The sequence below is a fragment of the Megalops cyprinoides genome, chromosome 1, assembly GCF_013368585.1.
Source record: "Megalops cyprinoides isolate fMegCyp1 chromosome 1, fMegCyp1.pri, whole genome shotgun sequence".
NCBI classification, from domain to species: Eukaryota; Metazoa; Chordata; class Actinopteri; order Elopiformes; family Megalopidae; genus Megalops; species Megalops cyprinoides.
This window is the reverse complement of record NC_050583.1, coordinates 12,734,417-12,750,709: the sequence shown is the minus strand read 5'-3', so window position 1 is coordinate 12,750,709 and position 16,293 is coordinate 12,734,417. Positions and strand designations below refer to the sequence as shown.

Below are 16,293 nucleotides of genomic sequence, written 5' to 3'. Positions count from 1 at the left end.
TCAGATCATAATGTAATATTACTGCTGCCAAAATACAGACAAAAATTGAAAACACCCAAGAACCATTCAAAAACCATCCAGGTCTGGAATAATGACTCTGTGAAATGCTGAGGGGGTGTTTTGAGCTCAATGACTGGGAGATGATCTTCCAGAGAAGGGTGACCTGAACATACTCAACGACTCCATCTGTTCATACATGTCATTCTGCGCTGACAGTGTCTTTCAAACTAAACAGGTCAGGCTCTATCCTAATAACAAGCCCTGGGTCACCAGAGAGCTGAAACACTGTCTCAACCTCAAAAAAATGGCATTTATACAGGGAGACAAAAAACGTGTCAATGAACTGAAAAGGGAGCTGAAGCACAAAACCAAGCTGTCCAAGCTCCGATACAAAAATAAGATGGAGGAGAGGTTCACCAGAGGCAATGCAAGGGAGGCGTGGCAGGGTCTTAACACCATGATAGGCAGAGCTCAGAAAGCAGCCAAGATACAGTGCCCAGCCTCTGCCTCCTTCACAGAGCAGTTGAACACCTTCTACGCCAGGTTCAATAGGACTGACCCTGTGGAGGACTGGACCCCGACCAACACCAGCTACGCCCCTGCATCAATCAGTGTGGAGGAGCGGAAGGTCGTTTCCATCCTCTCCAACCTACATCCGAGGAAAGCTCCTGGACCGGACGGGCTCAAGGGCTGCGTACTGAAGGAGCACGCAGCTCAGCTGGGTGGTGTGGTGGCACAGCTTTTCCAGCTGTTCGTGAACGCCAGCTTCGTCCCCAGGGCATGGAAGGAGACAACCATCCTCGTCGTTCCCAAAAAGCCCCATGCCATGAATGATTTCAGGCCTGTGGCACTCACCTCCATCCTCTGCAAACGCATGGAGATGGGTGGTCGCTGGGGAGCTTACCACCACAGTGGGCGAGAGTCTGGACCCCCTCCAGTTTGCCTACAAGGTGAAACAGGGAGTTGAGGACGCCAGCCTGGACACAGTGGCTAGGCACCTCAACTCTCCAAGCTCATATGTCAGGATTTTATTCATGGACTTTTCATCTGCTTTTAATACAGTAAACACAAACATACTTCTGCACCGCCTCCAAGGACTACAAGTCAACACTACACTGGTTTTATGGATTAAGGATTTTTTAAAGGACAGGCCCCAACATGTTAGAATGAATGGTTTTAAATCCAGCAATATTGTTTTAAATACTGAGGTCCCACAGGGCTCTATCTTGTCACCCATCCTCTTCTCCATATATACAAATGAAATCACCTGCAATAGCAATGGACTGTCACTTTTTAAATATGCTGATGACATGGCCTTGGTGGCCCTTCTGACAGATGAGCGCTTCCTGTCCACATACAGGCAGTATGTGGACACTATGGTCCTCTGGCTCCAGAAGAGTTCCCTGGAACTGAACATCAGTAAGACCAAAGAACTGTGCTGCAGGGGGCGCCGGGCACCTGACACCTCACACCTCTCCGGACCATTCAGGTTGGATTGGCATTGGTGGAACAGGTCGAGATCTTTAAGTACCTGGGCACGGAGATCGACCACCACCTGTCCTTCACGCAACATGCGGGCGGGGTCTACAAAAAGGCCTGACAGTGCATGTTTCTCCTGAGGAGGCTGAAAGGTTTCAATGTCAGACGGGACATTCTAACAGCAGTCACTCATCGAATCAGTCCTCACATTCAACATTGCATCCTGGTACAACTTCCTCATAGAGAAAAGGAAGAAAAAACTCACAAGAATCATCAAGTGTGCAACCAAAATCACCGGCACCACCCCGACCCAACTCTCAGACCTTTACAGTCACACAGTGAAAAGAAAGGCAGACTCCATCACTAAGGAATCTTCACACCCCCTTCACCATTTCTTTCAGTTACTCTGATCAGATAGACGCTTCAGAGCACCTCTGGCCAAAAAGAGAACTTACAAAAACTCTTTCATCCCCAATGCAATATCCATTTTAAACAAGGCCAAATTGACTGTCACTATCTCTTAATCTAGCTTTGCACACATGCTTGTATTTACTTATTTATGGAAGTGATTGTGTTTTAATGTAATTTTATGTGTTTTTCATTGGTGTATGTTTTTATATTGTTTGAGAGCCCCTAACCCAAGACAATTTTCTATCATTATGTGATAGACAATAAAGGTTTTTGAATCTTGATTCTTGAATCTTGAATCTTGTATGTATCCAGCTGGTGAATAAAATGTTCTCTGTAAAAATGTGAAACTAGAGTACTAATATTTGGAAAGATGTTTTTTTTAGATGTGTCAGTTATGTATCTTAATGGAGGAAGTAGACTTAATGTGAAACAACAACAGGATGTATCTGTGAAAAAACATTGCTGTGAATAAAATATAAAACAACACTTATCATTTTTAAAACAAACTTTTCAAAGTACCCTTTAGAGTTGGTTTAAGGTAATACATTTTTTTTCTTTTTCAGTCTGCCACAAGGATGGCTGGATCTGAATTATTATTTCCAGTGCCGTAGGTTGCTGAAGGATACAGCAATAGGGGGATGTGAACCGCTCACCCTCCGGGTCATGGGCTCAAAGCCCGAGCCGCTTCTCCCCGGCCGACCTCATCAGCCGCGCTGGCTGAGCAGGAGGGCCGGGCAGCCGGGGGCCTCAGGGGGAGCATGGCACTGATAGAGACGGACATGTCAGACATGCCCGCTGCAGAGGCTCCGGCTCTGGCTCCACCCCTTGGGCTGCGCCTGAGTGCCGAGCTCCCTCCAATCATCCACCACGTCTGACGGCTTCTGACGCCAGGCAAGGGGGGCCTCCTCAAAGTACGTTTGTAACTCTAGAAGGCTGAATTTTGCCTGGATATTTTAACATACAACATACAACCCTGATCGAGATGGACATGTCGGACATGCCCGCCAAGGAGGCTACAGCACAGCCAGATACAGCCAGATTTCTCAAGTATGTTTTAACATATGTCCCTGTCTCTTTGCCAAATGCGGACAAAAGAAAATCAGCAAAGTGCAGACATCCTCTCTGCTGTTGGCATTATGAACAATCAGTACATAACTTTTCTGCAGTAAACTAGGCCCGGGGTGTTTCTCAGAGCCGCGTGCTGTTTTTGTCAACATTGTTGCATGGTGGTGCCTTTTTCCCTCCTCCCCACTTCCAGCCCCGGGGCCGTCCCTCAGCCACGTTCAGCACTGTCTGTGAACAGTCGTTTGCACAAAGTCTTTGCAAGTGCTTTACAGGAACCTCAAAGAGAGCAGGACCGCAGCAGTCCCTGTGGGCGCTCTGGCTACCCATGCAGCCAGCAACGAGAGATGGAAGGGGTGATCATGTCCCTCTGTCCAGGAGAGTGGTCATGTGCTAAAAGCATTGGTTATAGCACGTATTCCACCACACATGTGCTGGGAGATCCTCCCTGACCCTTGCTCTTATTACACATTGTTGGTTATCAGCGCACAGTCAACACACCTGGAACAGCCATCCGCCCTCTCAAAAAATGATTTACTCTCACAAAAAAAGAAGTGGGTGGGGTGGGGGGGGTTGTCTTGTTTTTATACCAGAAGGTTGTAAGTTCAATTCCTGGGCAGAAAATTGTGCTTTACTTGAATTACCCTACCAAATGGTCAGGTAAAGCAAAGATATAATGAACATATGCTAAGTCACCCAGGGTCCACACATGTGCTAAGCAAATAACCGCAGAAATATTGTAACATACAGCACTACAAAGCAGAATATCATTATGGACTCTGTATGTATGAATGCATGAAATGGACAGAAAAGTGTAATGTCTAATGTAGTACAGATTGTAGCTATGATGAAGAAATATACAATACTAACTGTATAACACTGATGTAATTTGAATGTAATAACCATAAATATTAACTTTCTGAAGGTCACAACATACTGGATTACAGAGGTGTAGATTCAGTTCTGTAGTTGTTTTTGAAACTGTTGTTTTGCAGTTTTTAATTTAGCAACTACCCTGTGCAGTGTTCATCTATCCCTGTCAGTGAGCTTTGATTGGCAACCACTGCCATCAGGACTTTTGACACTGTTCCACTTGACACGTTAAATAATTTTTCTGTTTCTGTGACTGACACACCTGCAATTGAGGCACCAGCTATCTATCTACCAACTAAGTGATTTCAGAGGGAGTGAGGGCATGAAAGTGAACTCCACAGCACGAAATGTTTGAAGAATAATTGGAGCCAAAATAGACTTAGAGTTCTTTCTTTTGAATTTAGCACGTATAGGTTACACAAGGTGAGTGCAGCGATTTGCAGATTCTAATTAATGCCAGAAAACTATGGTTCAAAGTTGCACATCAATAATGCACAGTTTGTTATTGTAACCACAAGTGGAAGGAAAATGAACTCTTCTGGCAAATGAATATCTGTCAGTCTGTTTGAGAGACCATTTGAACCTTAAACAATCCACTGAGCAGTTCAGTGGTGAATATGTGTCACTGAAGACTGAAGAGAACACTTATACCCCTTACCAGTGTGCAAGACCATGTATCCGAGGGAGGCTTGTCAGAACAGAAGTCAAGTGAGAGTGCAATGACAACCAGTTCACATGAAATTATACTATAATTACTACTTTGGTTATAACCAATAACCAAAAGACAATTAAATCAACAAAATTTATTTTGAATAATTGAAATTGAATAATTAGAAATGATATTGTGAATTGATCCACAATGCGTGACTGCAGTTTTAAGGTCTGTAACAGTGTCTGGCATTTAATTTTAATTCGATTTTGCAGGTGAGAAAAAAGAGGCAAAGGAGTACAGCGGTTGCCACTGAAGCTCTGACACAGAGGGGTGTCTTTAACATGTGTTCATGTGGTTCCTGTGATCTGGTCCTGCGTCGCAGACAGATTGAGCTTTTGAATTATGTATGGTTTCTTCACTGCTCTGTTTCGCAGCTGTGCAAATCTTATTTAGTGGTCATGAGCGGGCCCTGCAAAGCCAACAGACCCTCTTCCCTGTGGATAGGAAAAATGCAAGCCTGCACCAGTCAAAAACACGCGTGCGCATAGGATATAGGTCACGTTTGGCCATAGGCATGGTTTCGGGACCTACATGGACACTCATGCATAGGCCTGATATTCATATCATGGTCAGCCCCAGTATGCCTGTGACGAACTGGTACAATGAACCATGAACGGAGCTGAAAGGACGTTTGGATCCACCCAGTTATCACTGGTCACAAACCAGAGCCCGCTTTCAGCCCTTCTTTTTGCAAAAAAAAAAAAAAAAATGGCCTCAAGAAATGGGCCAGGAGCTGAAATCAGTGGGAGGGGAAAGTTCTCTGTTCAAGGGAAAGGACCCAGATTCAGCTACACACAGCTCAATTCAGCAGCTCTCTCTGATCCTTGATGGACCCATTTCTTCAGGAACCGGTAAACCCCGGGGGAGAAAACAAAATCCGGATCAGAATTTGTCCGGCAAATGCGGTCTGATCCCTTCCCTCAGTGTTTGTGTCTCTGGCGCTCGGAGGGCCGCAGGAGACAATGCTGCGAGACCCAGATCCCATTAGTGTGGACAGCTCCTCTGATTAGCCAAGGCAAAAAAACACATCTTCAATCCTCCTAGCACCCTCCAGGAGACAGCACATCCTGCCCCACACACTCACTCACACACACACACACACACACAGACACACACACACTCACTCACTCACGCACACACACTCTCTCACTCACACACACACACTCACTCACTCACACACACACAATGACTCACACATACACTCACACATACAAACTCACTCATATACACATACACACACCACATCCTGCCCCCTGCACACACACACACAGCTGTATATATACACAAACACCATATCCTGTCTCACTTATTCGCTCACACATTCACTCCAACACACACACACACACACACACACACACACACACACACACACACACATACAATCATTCACTTACACATATGCAAAAGTGCACACACACACACACACACATTCACTCACTAACTGAAGCACACATGCATCACACATACATGCACACACACACACACACACACACACACACACACACACACACACACACACACACACACACACACACACACACACACACACACACACACACACACACAAACAAACACATATTGCAGACTCTGCCAGGGCTGTCTGGAGCTGCAGCGGATCTATCGGAGGCTGTGTCTCTGTCTGACAGCCACCATGTGCTCCAGCAGGGAGTGGGGCAAGCCTGCTAGCAGCACATCTGCATAGCCATGGCCTTTTTCTTCTGCCCTTTTTGAATCTGCTCTTTCCCAGTGTAACAGTCTGCAGCTCGGAGGTCTCAAAGCAAAGACAGTGCACATCTCCGGGTTCCACTCCCTGTCCTTTATAAAGTCCCCCGGCTGCCTTCAGCTAAGACGCGGGCGTCGGAACCTACCGCCTCACATTTCATTTACTTACACACGCCAGTGGTTCATGCAGCCCTGGTGCCAGCGCTGTCAACAGTGTCCTTTCTTCAGTGGTGCCTGCGAGGAGTCTGGGGCACAGGTGCACAGCCCTCCACAGCTAATCGGGCAGTGGACTGCCCGTAAAGCCAGCTTTTCATTTAAAATGAAAAATGCCCCAGTAAACCTTACACTTTCTGTGAAGTATTTCATCCAAAGAAGTGCGAAACCTATATCGGCCTCCTTCTCTCAACCTCTCTCACAATGCCAGAATGAATAATAGTAACACTAATACTAATAGCACTAATTGTAATCATAGGGCTTGAATAGTGTGATGCTCACACCCACTGGTCTGGGAGTGTTGTGAGCCTGGACTGACACTGTTGCTTGTTTAAATTGAATAGATACACTTATGCTCTATTGCAATGGAAGTCGCTCTGGAAAAGAGCGTCTGCTAAATGCCTGTAATGTAATGTAATGTGCAACCACAGGAAACTAGCTAGCTCGCTAACTAAGATAACTACATGCGGTGGCTGTTTGACCTTTAATGTCAAACTTGAGTAGCCAGCTTGAATATAGTCAGTTGCATCATGTTTTTTGTGCCTATTAAATAAGGTGTATGAATAAGTGTGGAGGGCACTGTATATATGATAATAGCTGGTAAGCTGCTGGGTGTCAGTCCCACACATGACATCGAGATAAATATCCACCTGTGTCAGCACATGGCAGGCTATTTAATTTCCTGTGGTGGCTTCTGTCAGAAGGCAGGCATGATGTTAGCGGTTTGGGATAAGCAGCTCACTTGTCTCATTAGCGGTGAAGGAGTGGGAAGAGGAAGGGTGCTGTGCGTCTCTGCACGGTAGTCACAACATCACTTCCACGGTGGAGTGAAGTCAGTCCAGCAGAACTAATTCAGCATTGCTTTATTAGGATTTACCATGAGGTATTTGGCTATATGTTGAAAAAAAAATGTGGCGTGGTACTAAACCAGACACACATGCAGATATTGCTGCTTAGCAATGCATGAAAGTATTTATCTCCACATGAAAGGTTGCTCCTGCAACTATACCACACATTGTTCTGTCAAATATGGTAACCAAAACATCTCTATTTCTCACTTGAACAATGTTAAACAGAAGAATTAAAAGACTTCAGCATGGTGTTACAATGAAAGCCTAACGCCTGGCCACGTGTGCTCTTAAGTAGGTGAAGAGCGGAACATGAAAGAACACTTAATGAAAGAACACTTGATGAAAATGATTGCAAATTGGGTAAAAAATGATCATGGCTATTGTGCGCACTCAAGATAATCACTAGCACTGCCATCATGGCAGAGTATGAAGCGCAGGGTTGTGGAACTGTTAGTAACAGAGCAAGAGAGTATGGCGCTGTTAACCACATTATGTAACCATATTATGTCATTTTACTATCAATTACATGTCATTTATGTATTCAGTTTGATTGTAAAGACTGGTACCTAGATCTGTACTGGTCCTAACATGTCAGCCCTACTTTCATCTGTGAGAGGACTAAAACATATTTCTATTAATGGCTCATTAATAAAGGGACGGCAAATTGATGATTTAGGAGGCGAGATACCAGACTGTTTAATGCATGTGCCCCCAATATCTCATTTTGAAATGTCAGATGCAAACCGATGATAAAATTTGGACTCCATTTCCTCACTGCAGATTAATATGGCATCAGTCTTTGTTTATCAGAGGCTATGTCCAATTCCAGACGGATATGTCTCAGCCTATTGCGGCGGGGCTCATTTTGATTTTACAAAAATGTGTGTAAACAGACTTGCGGCCATATTTGATCAGTTGGATATGCTTAATCTGAAATCCGTATACTTGTTGTTTGGTCTCACGCAATCATCAGTCTTTTAAATACTGCCTCTGAAATCAAATCTGACAGCGTGGTGATGTGGCAAGGAGCTTGTAACCCATAGGTTGCTGGTTTCATTCCCTGTCGAGGCACTGCTGTTGTATCTTTGACTAATGTACATAACCCAAACTGCTTCAAAATACACAGCACCATAGAATGTATACCATGTAGCATATGTAGCAATTATCTGGATAAGGGTGTGGGCTGAGTAGCTAATGTAATGGTATTGTGAAGACTAGCCATAGGTCAGGCTGGTCTAGAACTTTTACAGTTATTACAGTTGAGGAAGACATGCATACATTGATGCACTTACATCACTTTCAGTTTCAACACTCACTCTCTCAGAGGGGCCATTTTTAAACAGTACTCCAGCACAAACTACAGAAAGAACAAAAGTGATGCAAAAAGCTGTGTTTTTTTTCACTCATTACCACAAGCACAGTATGGAAATGAACAAATAAAGTGCCATTTCGTTTCAGCCATCACGCTAATTAAAGAGCAAACCTTCGGCGGAATTCCTTTGAACTACTCATTCTCTGACCAATTAGGGCAAAACTTTAACCGGAGGCCAACTTTCAGCCATTCTCAGCGACAATGTTATTTTTTGCCCTCTTTATAGCTGTGACAGAATATCATGCACAAGTTAGTGGATCTAATCAGAGAGCTAAGCTAAAAATGTTAGAAAATATTATGAGCGCGGCCGTGTTTGAGAGTGATATTATATGATGAACAGAGAAAATTAAGCATGGTGTTAAGGACCATTGTTTGAGGGCATTGCTTCAGTTAATTAAAATATTATACTGTGTGTTACATGTTATTTGGAAAAAAATGCCTCCATATCCATAAATATCCATAAATGTAATCCAAAATAAAAAGAAGCCCACTGTTTTACCGGTGTCACATCCCCACCATCGCAATGCACCTTGAAATCTGTGCACACACCTTTCATGGCCACCACGCCAACATCTCAAAACAGCGCAACAACAGGTCAGGCAGCCACTGTCCTCTCCCTGGTGGCCAGTGACTCAGCCGGTGGCAGGCGCTTGTTCAGTTGCTTCAGAAAAATAAGTGTGCGCGCCGTTGATTTGTTTAATTACCATGCAGGGCTGGGACCGGAGCTTCCTCGCCATGGCACCTCACCGTGTTCTGCACAGAAGTGACAGTGTTTTGTGCAAGTGGCAAAAGGAGGTTACCAAGGGGAAGGAAATGTTGGTGCCGGGGGGGGGGGTGGGGGGGAGGTGGGGGTAGTTGGGGGGTGGGGGGTTAGGGAAGAAGAAAAAAAGGGAGGTGAGCATCAAATGATTTGCTTTAGGTCTCTCTGTCTCCCTCTCTCTCTCTGTCTCTCTCTCTTCATTCTGACTGTAGCAGAATACTAATGAGGGACAGAGGTGAGTCATTGGCAGGCAGATTTGCTGTAGCAGACAGATATGGAGGGAGATAGGGGTGGCAGTTTGCCAATAGGGATCTCACGGCCAGCGCCAGCCTGCTCTGATGTTGACAGTTTCTCCGGGCGCAGTGTTAAAATAATGGTGGAGCTGGGAGAGAGGGGTGTGTGTTTGTGTGTGCGTATCTGTGTGTGTGTGTTTGTGTGTGGAGGTTGTGGGGGGGGGGGGTTGTAGAGAATGGGGTGCAGAAAGGAAATACAACACATTTGTCATGATTTAGCTGCCATCAGTTTTGGTGTTACCATAGTGGTGCACCATCTCTCTATGTCACACCATGGTCATTCTTAGTCATCCACCTCTTTGCACCCCCCCCCCCCCCCTCTCTCTCTCTCTTTCTCTCTCTCTCTCTTTCTCTCTATCCCTCCCTCTCTGCCCATCTCCCTAGCCTAGCATCCTGTGACAATCACACCAATGCAGCTATTACTCATTTTTCTTTTGTTCTTTTGTCATTTGTTCTGGGGGAAGAGCTTACAAGCTATGATAGATTGTTTGCAATTAGTGGGTGGGTCATGGTGCGCTGTAGCATAGAGCTCACATAAAGGGAAATAACACTAGGCATGTAGATGTAGAATACCCCATTCTCTGTCAGGCTTACAAGACTTATAATCTTATCTGTGGAGGCACCAGGTTCAGTCTGACCGATCACACTCCTGCCGATGTTAGCCCATAATTTTCCACTGGTAAGATTCTTTCCTCCCCACTTCCTGGTAAGGACCCACAGGCAAAACTAATCAATCTGCTGAGCAAAGCAATATCTCCTTTCTGCCATTTAGATTTGTCATCTGCTGCATTATCAGTGTTTATGTTGTTCTACCCCCGCCCCCCCAACCCACCCCCCGAACGCGCTAAATTTACATGGAAGTGTCAACACGATACTACCCTGTGATGTAATGAGAGGAAACGAAGCATGCCCTTGCAGAACGTTCAGAGAATGCCTGTGGGTGAGGTGTTTACATGTACCTTGAAGCTGTAGTGGAACATTTGCCGTTTTCCCAAACGTTTCCATTAGCTCTGCTTTTCTTAAAGTCACTCAGCTGAAGTTTGAAATAGTCAGACACCCAGGCCTCTACAGAGAGCCATTGTGTTGCGAAACGCTCCTCGCACTCTGAAGCACACCAATTAGGGGAGGAGAACAATAAAGATTAACGATATCTAACTATTGTACCAGAGTAAGTTGTTTTGATTTCATAATGCTGCCGACACTGAGCTATTACACATACAGTGTGTGCGTGACTGTGTGGTGAGTTACCAGAGCATGAACGTCATTATAAAAGCAAATTGAGACCTTATAATCAAGATCAATTCTACTATGAGGTTTGAACAGAGCTGTGTGTGTGGGTACATGTGTGTATTTATGTGCGTGTGTGGGTGTGTGTGTGTGTGTGTGTGCACGCGCACATGTGTGTGTGTACGTGGGTGTATTTGTGTGTATGTGTGTGTGTTTGTGTGTGTAAGCATACAGCAATAATGCCATTTCTAGGTACTCTATCTTGCATTACTATAGCAGTGCTAAACGAAATGGATTTTCGAGTGAATGAAAGATGGGTTCTGTGCCTTTGCAAGGCTGCAGCTAATGTTACACCGGAGAGGACTACAAATGTTTGACATCTACAGTCCACATCTCTTTAATAGAATCCATCCAACCTTACTACACTTGGCCTTCCCGAAATCCTCCATTTAGCTTATTTTAGCCCGGCTTTGTTACCATCTGCCTTTATTTTCAGATGAAAGGAGACACCGTGGGAGCATTCAGTTCCCAGCTGAAGCAGAGCACAGGAGCAATTACACTCTCAATGGCCAATCGTAGTAGAGATTTTCTATATATTGACTACATCATTAGCTTGGTGCATTCCACGTTGAAATGGCTGTGACTGCCAAAGGCAGTGAGGCAACAAGTGTCTGATCTGCTGGCTCGTTATTAACACTCTGGGGCGTGGTCTAAACGAGAACTTCTATGGTCAGCAGAGGAACACAGATGGCACCCTCACCAGCTGAAAACCAAAACCTCCTAAAGTGGATGGGGAAGGGAAGGGATGCAGGAGCTGAACATCTGGTCATAATAGAACGTCTGCAAAGGACTGCGTACTGTGAGTTGACACATGTTTTCAAAGTGCTCTGCTGCCCTCTCAAACCCAATGTTCTGTGTCAGATGTGGCCACAAAGGGAGTGCATTTCTGTCACCTGCATCGTAACATACCCTGTTAAGTCTTGCATACAGCACCGCCTAAATTCATTGAACTAAAAAGTGCGAATGTGGTGGTAGAAGGCAACAGCAAACTTTTGCTTTGTTCACAAAGATGCAGAAAACATCCAGGCACCAATGCAATTTTTACAGCTCCTTAGTTGCAGATAGGACCAACATACATCCATTAAAGTACATGTAGTGCTCTGACTGCAAGTCGTACGAAGACGGAGATCGATATGCGGCTCCAAAACAGACTCTGGTTGTCAAATTAACCATGTGAGACGGTATGTCGCAGGGAACACATCACTTGGTGAAAACCTAGCCAACTATTTCACGATTTCTAAGAAGTCCTTTTTGTGCAAGTGTTCTGTTGTTTCATCCCCTTTAATTTAAAGAAATAGCTAATATATTTGTTCTGTTTTAGCTGAGATAAGTGTTCTCAAATAATAACAAGTGTGTGTATGTACACAATGCCACAAACTTATCTAAAACATCATGCAAATTGTTTATAGATGAAGTAGATATCCTTTAACCTTTCTGTGTGATTGTTGTATTATTATCCTTTAAGAGGCTGTCAGCTATACACAGTAGTTATGAAATCCTCTTAGCGTGGACTACATTATTAATCAATGAGGTGGTATAGTGCACTTCTACAACTGCTGTGTGGGAAGACATCTGTTCAGATGATTCAACAGAAAGATGTGCGACTGCCTCTGGCAGGTTCCGATGACCACCAACACATTAAGATGAAAAATGCACTGGAGCTGCACCCCTGAACACCCATTCATAACCATTCAATCAAAGCGGATAATAAGCAAACACAGGCATGGGATGGACTTTTCAGCATTTCGGGGGTCCCAGTTTTGCTTTTGAGACCTTCAGACTCATGGATTTTGTTCTAGGGTAACATTACATTATGAAGGGAACACTCTAGGGGATGTTGACAGGCCTAAGTCCCGCTTCCCTGTTCTGAGCCTTTTGAAGGTATCGTGTGCGATTTATAACACTCTTAACAATGTGCAGCATGAAGGACACTCTTCTGCAGAATCTCTGGGTGGTTGTAGAATGTGTGTGTGTGTCTATGTCTGTGTGTGTGCATGTGTGTGTGTGTGTGTGTGTGTGTGTGTGTTGTGTCACAATTACATGGCAGCAGAGGTGATATCCAGAGTCATGCTCTTCTCTTACTTTCGGTGCTTGACATTTTAGGCTCTGTTTCTGTCGCACGGTAACCTTTTAACATCGGCCTTCCTCATTATTGCTCCACTCTTAGTGCTTTCCTTGTCTTTCTATTGGCACGTCAACCAGCAGGTGCTGACATTTCGATCCGTCACTCCCCTCACGCTACCTTTTTTTTTTTTGCTCCAACTCTATCACATTGTCTTTTTTTTCCCCCTCTTAATACTTCTCTGCCTTCTCTGTCCATACTTCCTCCATTCACAGCAGGGCTATATATCCTACCTTCACATTACCTTCCCCCTGCTGTTCTCTAGCTCTCATGTCCCATTTCGGCATGTCAGATCTTACTTTTTCCTTGGCCATTCCTTCCACGCTGGGCTCTTGAGCTGTTGTGTTTATTTCCGGTTTCCATGTCCTTCTGCTACACGCTAAAGACCAAAGAGGGCGTCCCACAACAGTACTCCAAAAGGCAGCAAGCTGTTCAAACTCCTGTGCCACACGAGCCCAGCCTGTCTGACCGTCTGCACAGCACTAGCAGCCACAGCCCGGCTGGTGTGTCTCTGCTTCTCCGATTCCCTTGATTGTTTTTAAGGGAGGAAGTGGAGGCAAACCCTTCCCAACCGCTCACAAAGTAGGACAGAGACTGGCTGCAGGCACTGAGCAGGAAAAAATAAAAACAACCGAGAAAAAAATAATAAATGAGCAGCTAAAAAAAAAAAAAAATGCCAGGGGTCAAGGCTGTGGTGTGAGGGAAGATTTGGAGTGTTTAATTGAAATAGGTTTGGGCATTTCCCTGAACCATCAATGGTGTGCTCCCTTCATGACCCCAGCCCCAACCCCCAACACACACGCACACACATCACGCTTTCCTCTCTTTCTCAGGGTGAGAGGATCAAGCCTAGCGTGTTTTGGCTGGGGGAGGGTAAAAACAAGCTAACAGTAACAAATTTGACATTTTTATTTTCATTTTATATTTGTGCTCCTCTCCAAAGTAGGTCGCCATAGAGAAGGGTAGGATGGAGACAGACAGAGACAGGAAAAGGCATGAAGGTAGGGGAACATGCTTAATAAAACAGTAAGGGAGAAAAAGATTGCTGATCACTGATATTTGCTGAAGACCTCAATTCACACAGTAAAGCTTGCCGTTTCCCATTATTGTTCACAGATTTTCTTCTGAGAATTCATCTAAAAGCAAGATCTGCCACCTTCAACTCCCAGCCAATGCATAGTAAACATACAGCAAACCTACAGATAAGAACACTGCAAGGAGACTGCAAGATTACCAAACAAGATTGTCTGGTTCATTAGGTTACCCTACAGCCTAAAGATTAATTTATCTCATTATCTTTCTCAGAGTCCCATTGACTTGGCAAAGATAATTGTATTTTTTCACTGCCCCAGAGTCTTTGCCTAATAGCATTTCCGTGTATTCATGACACAAAACGTAACGGCGCCCCATCCTTTCAACGGCAGTCGGGCATATCTGTCTCTGTTTAGAATTTACCTTTGGAGAACGCCCCCTTTCAGATTAGCAGAGCATCACTGATTCCATCAATTTCATGGATGTGAAGCCTGCACATCAAACCACTGTTCTGTGGCTCTAACATCTTCAATTTGCAGGAGACTAGAATCGCAGGATTCCTACCTTAAACAAGTCAAGGTAGACCATGCAGCATGTATGTAGCGCACATCATCCTAGCTCCCAAGACGAGGATTACTGCCGCTATAGGCAGCCTTTCATGATTGCTCTCATGGTCAGGTGTTTACTCATGTCAGGCAGGAAATAGCTACTGTGTGTTCAATATTGTCCTCCTCTGCTTCTTTTTATGGATATTTGCTGCCATGCAGTGTGTAAATGTAATCAGAGGCGAGCAGGAGGGAAGTATTTAATGGCACATCATTGGAAGATAAAGGACGAGAAGGGAGGTGATTGGGTGATTTGTCTGTTCCTCAAAAGGAATAAATGAAACCCAGCTGCCAAGCCTTTCACCACTGAACAAAAGGACATAGTGGAAAAACACGTTGAAAGCCGTAATTATATACTGGAAAGCACTTGTGCATGGACAAGATTTCTTTTGTCGCATTGTGCACGCAAGGAAAGTAAGATCCTCATAAACTCTTTTGTCAGCACAATAAAATCACTTAGGATACAGGAAGATGACACCTTCAGGTTCTGCAGCTCACTCTGTGAAGGAGACTCTCAGCTGGGACGTTCAAGAGTGTTCAAGCGCATAAAACGCGAGCCGACATTGGCTTTACGCCAATCACTTGATTATCGGGTCGCCCGTCGGAACTTAAAATCACTCCGCAGGCTTGGGCTTTCCCTCTTCGTTGCTGAAATGTTTCACCCCCGCAGAGCATTTCGAATGGTGAGAAGCGCGTGGAGAACGCCGCAGACCTAAACTTTCCCCAGAACGCCCGTCTGTGAAAATGCGAGCTGACAGGGTTAGCGCTGAGCGCATCCCAGTCCAGCGAGGAGAACGTGATTTACGGAGTTTAGTCAACATGAGCAGGTCTGCATGACTAAGGCGCGCTGTGCGCCGCAGATAACCGGGGGGGGGGGGCTTTCAAGGCTGCCTTCGCCGAGAGGCGCCATCTCATGAGCTGACCGTTTCATGCGTTTGCGCTTTCTCGTGCCCTCTGACACCGGAAACAACAGGAAGTGCTATCATAAAATTCACACCGAGAACAGGAACGGAGAGTTTTAATGGATCTCATTACAGCGATCGATGCCCGTGAGGTCAGCTGGCACAGAGGTGTAATCGCTGGAGTCACCAGTGTAACTAACATGTGACTGGACAGGATGGAATTGTGATAGCGTGATGTCGTGGCCATACTCAACTCGGCTCCCTCACTGTGCAATCTGCTCTCACAGACAGATTAGTCGTGGGAAGGCTTTGATCTTGGGGTCCAAACACCGTCCCTGGTGCAGTCAAGCAGCACAGCAGCCCTCTTCCAGCCAGACCTGCCGGTCTCCACCCAGAGGTGTGATATCACCTTTGCAGCACCTTTGTGGATGAATCCTGGCACATCCTACTTAGATGTTTGTTTTGGTGGCTCACTTTATTCTGTTCACAGACGGGGCCTGACCTCAGAGTCTGGCACTGTCCAGAATGCTTCCGCAAGCTGCTGCTCAACTCCCTGGTCACTGCTCACACACGCACACACACACTCACACACACTCA

General features: G+C 45.2%; 1 protein-coding gene across 4 annotated transcripts in view; it reads right to left on the bottom strand.

Moving 5' to 3' along the window:
• Nucleotides 1-16,293, bottom strand: part of elfn2a (extracellular leucine-rich repeat and fibronectin type III domain containing 2a) — a 102,608-nt gene that overhangs the window by 15,957 nt on the left and 70,358 nt on the right. The window contains exon 1 of one of the 4 annotated variants that reach the window (XM_036544502.1): nt 13,457-13,518. The exons of the other annotated variants lie outside the window; for them this stretch is intronic. The gene's annotated coding sequence lies outside the window, so the exon portion shown is untranslated. Of the gene's footprint in view, nt 1-13,456; nt 13,519-16,293 lie in introns of those variants that run through there. 4 annotated transcript variants of the gene reach the window in all.